This window comes from Myotis myotis, unplaced genomic scaffold (assembly GCF_014108235.1).
Source record: "Myotis myotis isolate mMyoMyo1 unplaced genomic scaffold, mMyoMyo1.p scaffold_m19_p_2, whole genome shotgun sequence".
Lineage (NCBI taxonomy): Eukaryota > Metazoa > Chordata > Mammalia > Chiroptera > Vespertilionidae > Myotis > Myotis myotis.
This window is the reverse complement of record NW_023416324.1, coordinates 60301774-60315228: the sequence shown is the minus strand read 5'-3', so window position 1 is coordinate 60315228 and position 13455 is coordinate 60301774. Positions and strand designations below refer to the sequence as shown.

Below are 13455 nucleotides of genomic sequence, written 5' to 3'. Positions count from 1 at the left end.
AAATGGCTTAACATTATTAATAATTTAAAGTAAAATGTAAATATAAGGACAATTTAAACACTTATTCGGTTATGTGTCAATTTAAGGTCAAAGATTGGAAAGATATATTAAAAAAAAATCTGGGGTCAAAAAACTTTTAGGAAGCAAACACTGCCTTTGTACATTTGAAGATCAAGGGCTAAAAATCCACTCTTGATGAATACCATATTAAACAAAGGATGTATAACATCCATAACACATCTGTTTTAAAACAGCATGTTTCCAAAATTATACATTTTTTTACAAATAAACATTACAATATTAATAACTATAGGGAAACCATTGGAATGTGTTCCAAAATATGTTAACTCTCACAAGGCATCTCAGAACCATATTTTACAGCATCCATTTTAATCTTGGGGCTTTAATCTTTGTTTTAATTGGTTTCATGTCTCCATTTTCATCTTCTTCATAATTGGCACGGTCTTTTTTCTTGGCAAACTTTTTTGCAGTTGTCCCCATCAAGGTCTCATATCTTCTAGCCATTTCTTCATCTGTCACATCAAGCTCGACTGTTTCATCTTCAACTTCTGCTTTGTTCTTAGCTTTCATCTGAAGCACTAATTTCTCAATCTCTGGATTAAATCCTCTGTATGACATTCTTCCATACAGAAGATCTTTACAGAACAAGAAACTGCTCTTCTATTATGAAACTCTCTTTCTCTTTTAACTCTGCTAAACCCAAGCACCAGTGCTCTTCACTATGGTTTTCTTTTCTTCCTCTTCTTCTTGTTTCTTGGTTTCCACGTCCAGTTTCCTTTGCATGAAGCTCAGCGCCATGCTGGCTCCTGTAGGGTCCAGACCTCCCTAGTAGCACATTCTTGATAACTATAACTTTGTAGTAAGTTGAAATTGAGAAGTGCGAATTTCGCTCTTTTGTTCTTCTCTTTTCAAGATTGTTTTGGTTATTCTGGGTCCCTTCCATTTTTATATAAACTGTCAGGATCAGCTTATCAATTTCTAAAAAAGCTTCCTGGGATTTAGGTAGGAAGTTCATTTGAATTAGTGCAATTATATGGGGAATCATGCCACCGTAACAATTTAAGTCCTTTGATTCATGAACATGAAATATCTTTCCACTTAGTTAGGCTCTCTTCAATTTGTGTCAACAATGTTTTGTAGTTTTCAGAGGGCAAGTTTTGTACTTATTGTGTTAAATGTATTCTTAAGTTTTAAAATTATTTTTGATACTATTATAAATAAAACTGTTTCTATAATTTTATTTACAGATTGTTTGATGTTAGTGTGTAGAAAGACAATTGATTTTTTATATTGATCTTGTGTTATGGTCAACCTTGCTGAACTTGTTTATTAGTTCTAACAGTTTTTTAGTGATTCCTGTAAAAGTATATATATGTAAGTTCGTGTCACCTGTGAATAGAGATAAGTCATACTTCTCTCAATCTTGATTAGTTTATTTCTTCTTTTCTTGTCTAATTTATCTGGCTAGTGAAGGGTAAAAATCAGTGGTGCATGGGCAGGGTAAATAGCAATCTCAGACTGTAAATAAAGAAAAATTGAATTTACATAAAGAAAAGAAGGTGGGGGATGGAGATATCCAAAGGGAAGGGCTACACAGCACCAAGCTAAAGAGTATTGTGTCAATGATGGCAACCCCTTGGATTTGGAGTCTCATCCTTATATGCAGCAGTCGGCAGTGGATTTGGGAGGCTTGGTTGGGGCTTGGACAATGGGTTTGGATCAACAGGAATGAAGAAGTGCAATTGGGTGTATCTTGGTGGTTTTAGCTCCTTATATGTTTTGATTCATACTGTCTGGCATTTCCTGTCTGACAAGTCCTTCTGGTTTGTTCTCCTGTGGCCATTGAGATTATATTGCCTTGTAAGTCCTAACAGTTAGTACTTTCAGTACAATATGGAATAGAAGTGGCAAGAGCATTCATTCAAATTTTATTCCTCATTATATGAAGAAAGCAGTGATCTTTCACCTCTAAGTATATTTTGTGCGTGTGTGTGTGTGTGTGTGTGTGTGTGCGCGCGCAGATATTTTTTTATCAAGTTGGGAAACTTCACTACTATTCTTTGCTTCCCTACTATTACTTATATTGAACTTTGGTCAAATAGTTATTCTGCACATATTGGAATAATCATGTGGTTTATATTCTATTAATATGGCATGACAATAATGATTTTTAGATGTTAAAACAACGTAACAACTTGCATTCCTGTGATAAATCACACTTGATTATTTTGTATAATCCTTTACATGTTGCTAGAGCCAGTTTGGTAGTAATTTACTGGAGATTTTTTGCTTATGTTCATTTGTATTTTGATCTATAGTGTTTTATTTCTGGAATTATTTTGTCTGTTTTTCTGTCACAGTAATACAGGCCTCGTGGGATGAATTGGAAGTATACCTCATCCTATTTTTTGGAAGTGTTAGTGAAGAATCAATATTAATTTATAATTTTTTGTTAGATTCATAGTGACAGTTGTGAGCATGGTGGGTTTTTTCCCCCTAAGGAAACATTAAAGTCATTAATTTGATTTCTTTATTATACTATAGGTCTATTCAACTTTTCTATTTCTTTTTAAGTCAATTGCTATTGTATGTCCTCTCCAGGAATTTTTAATTCCATCTAAGTTATCTATTTTTTGGCATTCATTTTTTAAAATTTTTATCTTTATTGTTATATGTATTGCAGGTGTCCCCTTGGGCATGCATAGTCACCAGGAATGACTGGTTTTATCTGAGCTCTTCAACTTTGTTTTACCCTAATCTTCCTGTAAATTTTGGCTGGTTTCTCTATATTGGTATCATACCCAGATGTATGTCCTCACTAACTGCTAGCAATTGCTCTCTTATTTACAACAATGCCCTAGAGCTTAAATTATTTCATGGTCAGATTAATTTAATGTCTGACCTCTTTGTGGGAGTAATCTTTAACTCCTCACTCTGAGGCTTGGTTAGACCCTCAGGAGGGTTCTTCAAAGCTAAAAATCTCCATTGTTTTGACAGTGTCTTTGGGCTGAACATCCCACACTTTTTTTTCCAAATAAAGTCAGACTCCTTAAGCTACTCCATGTCATTAGCTGGGCCTGCCCTGAGTAAGATTGCCATCACACTGAGTTGGGGAAAGGAAGCTGGCCGTGACTAGACTTCCATAGACTATCAATATTCTTATCAAGACTAGGTAGATTTTTAAAAAATAAATATATCTTAGTTTTCTTTTAAAAATCTCCAGAGATATTATTCTTTGCTTGTTTTTCATTTTTATTCCTTCCAGTTGTTTTTCTGGGGAGACAGTTTACAGAGCCCCTCATGCCACCATTCTGGATTGCTTGTTCTCCCCAGAATGTTTTAAATTGGTTCAACCCTGTTGTTTGTATTATCCAGGCAATTATATGGAAAGGGCTCTTTGTGGTATAATTTTAGTCTTCCACAGATATTGTCTGGCTACATCAGGCTGTGAGACCGCTCCAGTCAGCAGTCCAATGACCTCAAACTACAGATAAACCCAGGAGCTGTGAATACAGATGAGAGTGGACCTTGGGAACCTGCTTGCTCAGGACTTCCTCAGCAGATGGTTCTCACTTTATTTCCTAATTTATATTTTGTGGGAGGAGTAAGGCTAAGAATAGTATCTGACTTAGGTTTTTATTTGGTTCATGACCTACACAGATTACATAGAATTGTAGGTGAGACGGGAAAGCCTCAAACAAATACATATTGCTCATTGGTCATCTATTTCAAAACTATGAGTGTGGGCTTTTACAGTCATGCAGCCTAAAAAACTATTCACTGAATGGGATTTGAAGTTATATGCCAGTCAGTTATTTTTATGCTTTTAGCTAAATCCCTGACTTTGTTCTGCTCTATATTTTTGTAGCTTGAAACTCACAGGTTATATTTCCCAGACACTTTTTAAAAATATATATTTTATTGATTTTTTTACAGAGAGGAAGGGAGAGGGATAGAGAGTTAAAAACATCGATGAGAGAGAAACATCGATCAACTGCTTCCTGCACACCCCAAACTGGGGATGTGCCCACAACCAAGGTACATACCCTTGACCGGAATCAAACCTGGGACCTTTCAGTCCACATGCTGACGCTCTATCCGCTGAGCCAAACCAGTTTGGGCTTCCCATATACTTTTAACAGCTAACTTTTGTTTAGGCTCTGTCCATGAGATGCACTGGTGGAATTTTGGAAGAAAGGAGGAGGAGAAGAGTAGTCTTTAACTCCTGTCTTTGTGGCTTGGTTAGACCCCCCAGGAAGGTTCTTCTTCGCTAGAATCTCAGTTGTTTTGACAGTGATTTTTGTCTGAACATCTTTCCTGTTTCCAATGGCATCAGCAGCAGCAGTGGGGCAGGATCCAAAAGAATGACCGCGGATGCAGTAGCAGAGGCCTTGGAGGGCAACTCCTAGTTCTTTGTCTTGAAGGACAAAAGTTTCAGAGAGATCTCAGATGCTGGAATTCTCTGCTTCCCTCTTTCTTCTCCAACTCCAGTTTACACAGTCACCAATCTTGAGGTAAAGGTACTTATTCCCCCCCCCTTTTGTTCCCCCAGCCCTTCCAACATCCTTCTAACTAATTCTGAATTAAATTCTCTCTGTTTGAAATACTAAAGGTGGTTTCCCCTTTCTGACTAGAATCTAACTCATACACTTTAGTTATCTAAACATTTTCCTATAGAGCAGGAAGGTCAGAGAAAAATGGAGTCAAGTATTACCTGCAAAAGAGTTAGGGGCACTGTGGTTCATTGCTAACTGACGTGAAAATAGCAGTGGCTGCAAACCCCAACAACCTATTATGAAGTAGAGCATTTTATTCAGGTAAGAAATAAGGAAAAGCTACAATTACAATGCTTTTAGAACAAAATTTAAGGAGAGTATTTTTCAATCTGCAAGTGGGCAAATATTTTATAAATACTACACAGAAAGCAATATCATAAAAATAAGATAAACTTTATTAAAATTGAAAATTCCTCCCCATTAAAACAAACTAAGAAAATGAATAAGCAAGCCACAGGCTGGGAGAAAATATTTGCAAAAGACTAAAATAAACACGCACACACACATTTTATATGTATATATAAAATCTGGTCAATAAGCACACAAAAAGTCCTCAGCATAAAAAGTTACCAGGGAAATGCAAATTAAAACCACATTGAAATACCACTGAATACCTACTAGAATGGCTAAATTTATAAGATTGACAACCCTAGGGCTAAAAAGGATATGTAACTACCAGAACATTAAGTGCACAGTTACTAAGAATCTAAAACATCTTAGTACTTTCTTATGAAGGTTTATAGATAGCTATCCCATAACCCAACAATTTCATGTGTAAGTATTTATCCAAGAGAAATGAAAACGTATCTTCTCTAAGTCTTAAATGTTCATATAAGCTTTATTCTTAATAGTTCCAGGTTGGAAACAATTCACATCCCAACATCAAGAGATGAAAAACAATTTGTGATTTATATATACAATCGAACGATATTTAGCCATAAAACTTAATGAACTACAGTTACAAGCCATACCATGAGTGAATTTTACAAATATTACACTGCTTGAAACAAGTTAGATACAGAAGAGTACTTACTGTGCAACTGCTATTTGATTTCTAGAAAAGGCAAACTATAGTGAAAAAAATCAGCAGTTTGCTTTTGGGGTTTGGAGTGGATTAATGGAGAAGGAACATGGAGGAACTTTCTGTGGCAATAGGTATACCTTAATAGAAATATGGGTTATACAGGTATGTACATTTGTCAAAACTCTTCTTAGCCCTGCCAGCATAGCTAAGTGGTTGAGCATTGACCTATGAACCAGAGGTCACAGTTCGATTCCCAGTCTGGGCACATGCCTGGGTTGCAGGCTTGTGCACGCCCCTCAATGATTCTCTCCCATCATTGATGTTTCTCTCTCTCTCTCCCTCTCCCATACTCCCTGAAATCAATAAAAATATATATTTTTTTAAAAAAACTCTTCTTAAAGTTTACTTAAGGATTTGCGCACTTTATATTATGTAAACTTTTCTGGTAAAAGAATTTTCAAAAACTGATGGGTATGAAAGAGCCAAATATTTCAGAAATCCACTCCTTCACTTTTGTCTAATGCATTACTGCAGAATTAAGAGTATTATTTATTTGCTAGTTGATCATGAGCAAGAAATAAATGCAAAATGTAGTGTCCTTTGAAGTTCTATAATTTTAAGCAAGAATAATTACTAGCATAATCTAAATTCAGTATTTGGCTGCAAGGGGCATACTACATAAATTCACAGCGATGTGTAGGCTGGGCCTTGGAGACAGGCCACGTGTGTAAACATGGAAGCTTGACCTGGGAAATCATTATTCTAGAAAGAGACTCAGGAATGTAACAATCTGAAGATTACTTGTATTCAATTCAAGACAAAGAATAGAAGCAAACAAAGTATAATTGACATGAAAGAAACCAGACTATAAAGACAGATAAGAAGACAGAAAAAAAATTGAAAGATAACTAACATGTCTTATATTGCCTTGCATTTTTCTTTCTAGATTTACTCTTTCTGAATAAAGTACCAAGCTTTAGTGCAATCTGTTAACATCTTTAGAAATTTGCTCGTTTAGTTCCAAAAGTACTGATACAAACTCTATTTCCTGTCAAGCTAGTTCACCTACTTCAAACAGTTTATATGCTTTCTTTAATTGTATTTACTTTAAAAGCAGCATCAATAATGAAAAGGGAAGTCACATAGGTAAAAACCTTCACCTGCTGAGTAGACTCTTGAAGTGAGTATGTAAGATTCAAGTGTTCTGACACATAGAGAAAAGATTGTCATTTGGATTCCATTCCGTAAGATCTTGACTCAACTGATAAAGCAAGAAATGCAGTTCTGGGCCAGTTCTACTACAGCTAGTCCAGCCAGCACTTAAGAACATGAGTTTTGCAATAATCTACAGCTGAGTTTAAATTTCAATTCTGCTCCTTAACAGCTGTGTAACTTCAGACAAATTATTTAGTCTTTTGAACTTCAATATCTGCATCTGCAAAGTGCAAATAATGCTTACCTCAGAGGGTTAATGGGATTAAGTGAGAAAATACAGGAAATTATTCAATACCTGACATTAATAGTAAGCATCATTATTTTCAAAGATATGAATAACGAGGTGGCTCTACACAGTTCAGATGCCTGTTTTTGTTATAACTAACATTGATTTGAATCAGAGTTTCACAATCACCAAGATATATTAGTTGAAAAAAAGCAAGACAACATAAGGACAAACTATGTACAGATCATTTTTGTCTAATTTATTACTGGCCTAAGTCTTAGAGGACTTTTAAGCTTCAGAGTATTTCACTAAATAGACTGATAAACTTCTAGCATTGAACAGACTGTTGGAATTTCTATTCAATTCACTTTTTACCCTTTCTCTCCTGTTCTAGGTAATGGAGTTTTCTGATCTTTGTGTATTGTTGCTTCTAAGGCTATTAGTCTTAAATTTAAGACTCTTAAGTCTGTCTTACTATTCATTTAATCATTTAATAAACATGCATTAATTTCTCATCTTCTGCAAGCTGCCTTGTTTAACACTGATAATATAAAAACTGAATATGATAGGCAAAATCTCCTCAAAAAAAGTAAGTTAAGTGACTTTAAATCAGTAGTTAGATGCTTAATCTTTTAACTAAATTACTAAAACTGACAAGGAGGAAAAGTATAGGGTTATAAGATTTTATTTTGGCAGAGGTTTGGGGTTTGAGCAGATGAGAATCCCCTAAGAGAGTAGCATTAAACCGAGATTTGATGGTCATTAGGTATTTGAAAGTGCACCATAAACCAATGTCTTAAGAACAAGACTTGTGATACTTAAAGTTACTTAAAGCCTATATGATTGAAGCTCAGAGAGAAAGAGGGTAAGGACTCAATATGAGAATTACTAAAGTAGGCTGGAGCTAGATGGTGAAAGTTTTTTAGGCCATATTAGATATTCTACATTTCTGTTTTTACATTTCTTTATAAAAGCTTGTTTTTCTTAGTGGAAAAAGGTTTAGTGCTAATTCTGCAGTGTGCTGCCTTTGCTGACCCTCATCACTCTGTGTACACTTTTGCCTTTGAGCTCCCTGGTGATAGCTACCCACCTGCTCTGAAGGCTGACCTTCCTACGTTGGCAGCCTGTGTCCTATTCATGTTTCTTAGGCAGTTAAGAGCAATCATCATTGGCTCTCCAGGCACAAGTTAGTGACACCGTTGTCTATAATCCTTGACTGCAGGTCAGTGCCAGTCCATTTTCTCAACCAGGACTGGGATCTCATCAATGGTCAACTTTTTCTAATTTGACTGAGCAGAGGAGCCTATGATGAGGACTGCACCCTCAGGCTCACTTCAGCCTCCCCTGTGCATCCATCCTCCATAACAGCAGCACCAGCCACATAGTTCCCTTTAGTTAGACTAGGAGGTGCCCAGCATTAACTACATCTTACTTTTCTTTTTTTCCAATAATTCTTCAAGGTATTCTTAGCTTCTACTTACCAATGAGAAATGTAAGATTTTCTCACTTACCCAAAGTTACATGGTAAGTACCAACCACTAAGTTCTAAATCCAAGTCTCTCTGCTTCAAGGGAAAAGTAACTGCAGCAATAACAAAAAGACAATGCTATTTATTTTGCCTCTACGTATAGAGGAAGAAAAGCCTAAATTCAGTGCTATGAAGACCAAGTTGGCTAAAAAGAGTCCCCCAGAGCACTGTTACTCAGGACATGTGACTTTTTTCTCACTCTTCTTATTTTCTTTTTAGCTATTTTATTTTCTATCTGTTTATAGATTAATTTCCACTTCTTCATTTCACAAGTCTTGCAATACTTTCAAAATACTTTATCTCTCTCTTTCTCCCACTCACATTTACAAGTTGGTCTGAAACACATAGTAATTTTTCAAAATAAACTGCCAGAACTTTAAATCAAAGTTTTAATTCTATATTAGACAGGTCCTGCTTTTTGCTGACATTTTTCTCTGGTACTTTCTCAATTTTTTTTTTCCAGCAACACTAGCAAAATTAAGTGATGTGCAAGAAAAAACTATTTGTTACTTTTAAGGTGGACAAATACATTTTCCTTTGATTCTCTTTTTCTGATTACTGATATATTCCAACCACAATATAAAGGAAATGGATTATGTGGAGAAGGGCAACAGTATCAGATAATCTAAGATAATGTCAAAACAAGAATATTTTCATTATCACAGGAAAACTGTCTATATCACAGCTATTGAGAGACTCTATAATCATCATAATTTTCAGAAAATGTCCTTAAAACCTGCATATATTTTTTAAATAAATATTTTCAAAAAAATTTCCTATAAAAGATTACCAAGCATTTGACCTTGATTATTACTTTTTTAGAAAACTATAGTCCTTGAACTAATCACTGTCAAATACAAAATGTTTACAATAAAACAGAATTGTATAAAATATAGAAATAGTATGTTACATACAGTAGTATTCTCACAAATGTTAACCCATCAAAAATATGTGACAACTGGGATGAGACCTTAGAGAAAAAGATAATGGATTTTAATTTCAGACTATGAGATGGAGAATTGTTGAATGGCTTGTAAAATACGTGTTGGTTTTGATCAGCCGCTGCAATTTATTTTGTATTTCATTTGGGGCTTCTCGGTATTCAAAACAGACTCCTTATTGAAGCTTTTTGTATAAATGACATATTTTCTGGAGCATCCGTTCTCCAACATTTAATTAATGTGTCCTTTTGACGCTTAAAATATCATCTAAATATGTTTTGTGTATGGAAAGGATGGGTAGTTTAAACCAGAGAGGAACAAAAATAAACACTGGACTCATTTTCAACATATTATCAAGAGACACAACAATAGACAAGCATCCACTGTTATGATAAGCAAGAAATGAATCTCAAATCCCATTCAGGGTGCCGAAAATTCCACCCTTAATATGTTTGTAAACACATTGTCATAAAATCAAACTGCTCGCCTGATGTTGATGCCACATCACTTGGAAGCAGTGCAGGGGACCTGATTCTAAGAAATGTAATTTCCCTGTTGCTTACCTTGTGAAGAGCCCTATTTTTAATATCACCTATATATGAACTAGAGTGATTGTGACAACCTCATCGCTAGTGCAACAAGAGTTGTGGTTACTTTATAGTGTTTTGTTTGTAGAAAAACACAGAAATACCATATGGAGAAACACATACTTCATGGGTTTGATGCTGAAGATTTTGAGTAGACAATCATTCTTTTGGCTATATTCAGAATGCAGAAATACTAACCATTATGCAAAAATACTTTCACTTTCAGGGATATTGAGGTAAAAAAACCCTACTGTGCATAAATTCTAATGTGCATTATATAATTCAGTGCAATTTTTAAAAAATCTTTATTGTTGAAAGTATTGCATAGGTCCTCCTTTTCCCCCATTAACCTCTTCTAACCTGCTTCCATCTTCCTCCCACTTCTCCCCTCCCAGACCCTCACCACCCCATTGTCTATGTCCATAGGTTATGCATATATGCATACAAGTTCATTGGTTGAATTCAGTGCAATTTTAATTAGGTAAATGTATTGAGAATCTTCCATATACAAAATAGTATGCAATTTACAAGTTCCTAATTCTCTTTTTAAGCATAATAATATGTAGTGTTGAAATACATAGTATATAGAGATAGAAATATTGCCAATAAAGTAAAAAATATTTGTCCAGTGTAGTATTTTCATTGTATCGCTTTTAAAAAGCTGATAAGTGTCCTATGTAGTATATGTTCCATCTTAAACCACTCTAAAAATTAAGATAACTTAGCATAATATCAGACATATCCATTTCAACATATAAATTAGCATCCACTATGACCATGAGACTGGCTCAAGGTAATAATGGCAATATTTGTTTCTCTGATTTTTTTTTATATTTTTATACTGTCATGTATTTAATTTAGAAATTACTTACTTCCAATTTTTCATTAACCTCAGGCACTTTGAAAATCAGCAATTTAGCAAGATTAACAGTGGCTTCTTTAGTACACTGTTAAAATTTGTTTAAGAAAATTTCGCTGCTGATGGTGAATATTTTTAATGTTTAAATCATTAATAACTAGGAGTTAGCAAATGACATTCTTCATTCTTCCTTTCAATAGATCTTCAGGTTTTTGTGTTTGTTTGTTTTTTAAATATATTTTATTGATGTCTTACAGAGAGGAAGGGAGAGGGATAAAGAGTTAGAAACATCGATGAGAGAGAAACATCAATCAGCTGCCTCCTGCACACTCCCTACTGAGGCTGTGCCCTCAGCCAAGGTACATACCCTTGACCGGAATCGAACCTGGGACCCTTGAGTCCGCAGGCCGATGCTCTATTCACTGAGCCAAACCAGTTAGGGCAGATCTTCAGGTTTTTATTTTTATAGGTGACAGTTTAGGTATTAGATGACTATTTGTCCTGTGTAAGAAATCAAAGGAAATATTTTTTTTCTTTATTGATTACGGTATTACATATGTATTCTTATCTCACCATTGCCCCCCCCCCCCCCCCAGTCATGCCCTCACCCCCCTTGTGTCTGAGTCCATTGGTTAGGCTTATATGTTGTACAGACAATTATGCTCTCTTGTTAGTCCCGGCCGAACTGTGACCTCCATCTCTTGTCTTTGTACTGTCTGACTGCTGTTTCCAAACTGTTTTACTCTGCTACACATGCCTGTATCTCCCAGGACACTGCACAATCCCTGGTATTTAGTCATGCTTGTTAGGGCCTGGCAGGACTGCATTCTCTCCTTACCCAGTACAAGCAGCTTTAGATTATTTTCCTCGAGAGTTACAACTAGACAGCTCCCCTCCATGAGTGATATTCCACTCTACCTGCCTGTTGGCTGTTCCATAGTCCACTCATTCTACCCAGAAGATTAGCTAAAATCAGCAGTAAACAATCTTGAACTTCTCAGAGGTCCTGACATTCTAGACTTCCCAGGATGCAAGACCAGTTTTATAGAGCTTCATGGACTCTTACCCAATTAGGCTCCATGTTCTTTACCAAATCAAAAATAAATTGTTTCTTTGAGGAATACCTGGAGATATCTAAAAAGAAAGACATAAAACTAAGGGAAAATATGGGCTGAAAGGACTGAAGTTGAAACAGGAATTCCTGGCATACTGCAGCCATTGTCTAAGAGTAGCAGTAGATCATCCAAAACCAAATCTTACAGTGTTCAGACTCAATGGTAGAAGTAATTTTAGCCCCAAGGTCAAAACAAACAAACAAACAAAAAATGTATAGTTTATATTCTCTGGAGGTAGATATAAAATAATGAGAGTAGTTTTGATAAACATATTATATAATAAAAGCCTAATATGCTAAGTGTACAATCATCTAGTCATCCATTCAACCAATCAAAGTATAATATGGTAATTATATGTTAAGGCCGCTCAAGCACTTGCTATGACCTGCACTGACCACGAGGGGAGGGGCAGATGCTCCAACTGGTAGATTAGCTTACTGCTGGTGTCCAGCCAATAGGGACTGAGTGAGATGGGCCAGACACACCCTGGAGCCCTCCTGCAGTTCCTCTCCAGCTGGCCAACCTCCCACGTCCCTCCCTGGCCCTGATCATGCACCGGTGGGGTTCCTCCGCCTGGCCTGTTCCCTGTCGCAATTCGGGACCCCTTGGGTTTCAGCAGATCCTACTCAATGCAGAAGCTGCCCCCTTGTGGTCAGTGTACTTCCACAAGGGGAGCACCGCTCAGCCAGAAGCTGGGCTCACAGCTGGTGTGCATAGCGGTGGTGGCCGGAGCCTCTTCTTCCTCCCCTGCAATCAGGCATCCCCCGAGGGCTCCCAGACTGTGAAAGGTTGCAAACTGGGCTGAGGGACTCCCCAATCCCTAAGTGTGTGAATTTCATGTACCTGGCATCTAGTTTTCTTAATAAAAATAACATAAGCTTTCTGTAGATTCAATATATTTATTTTGTTAGCTGTCTTCCCAGCATCTAGAACACTGTCTAGTACAGGGGTGGGCAAACTTTTTGACTCAAGGGCCAGAATGGGTTCTTAAACTGTACCAGAGGGCCGGAACAAAAGCATGGATGGTGTGTTTGTGTGAACTAATATAAATTCAAAGTAAACATCATTACATAAAAGGGTATGGTCTTTTTTTTTTTTAGTTTTATTCATTTCAAACGGGCCGGATCCAGCCCGTGAGCCATAGTTTGCCCACTGCTGGCTCTAGTACATAGATGTTGCTCAGTAAATGTTAGTTATATAAATATTAAAAATGTCAATTTCATTGGAATGTTACAGACCTATCATCCTGGTACTCTCTTCCAGCAACTGTTCTCTTTCACTGTCACAATTAGAACCAGAGCCATGGCCCACTCCTTTTCTTTCCCATCCAATCAAAGTGAATGGGCTGAGCTTCCAGGTTCTGACTGAACCTGGGCCAATGAT

At 36.4% G+C, this 13455-nt stretch overlaps 1 pseudogene; it reads right to left on the bottom strand.

The window, feature by feature from the left end:
* Positions 1-389: 389 nt before the first annotated feature.
* Positions 390-819, bottom strand: LOC118675538 (annotated as a pseudogene).
* Between the last annotated feature and the right edge of the window lie 12636 nt (positions 820-13455).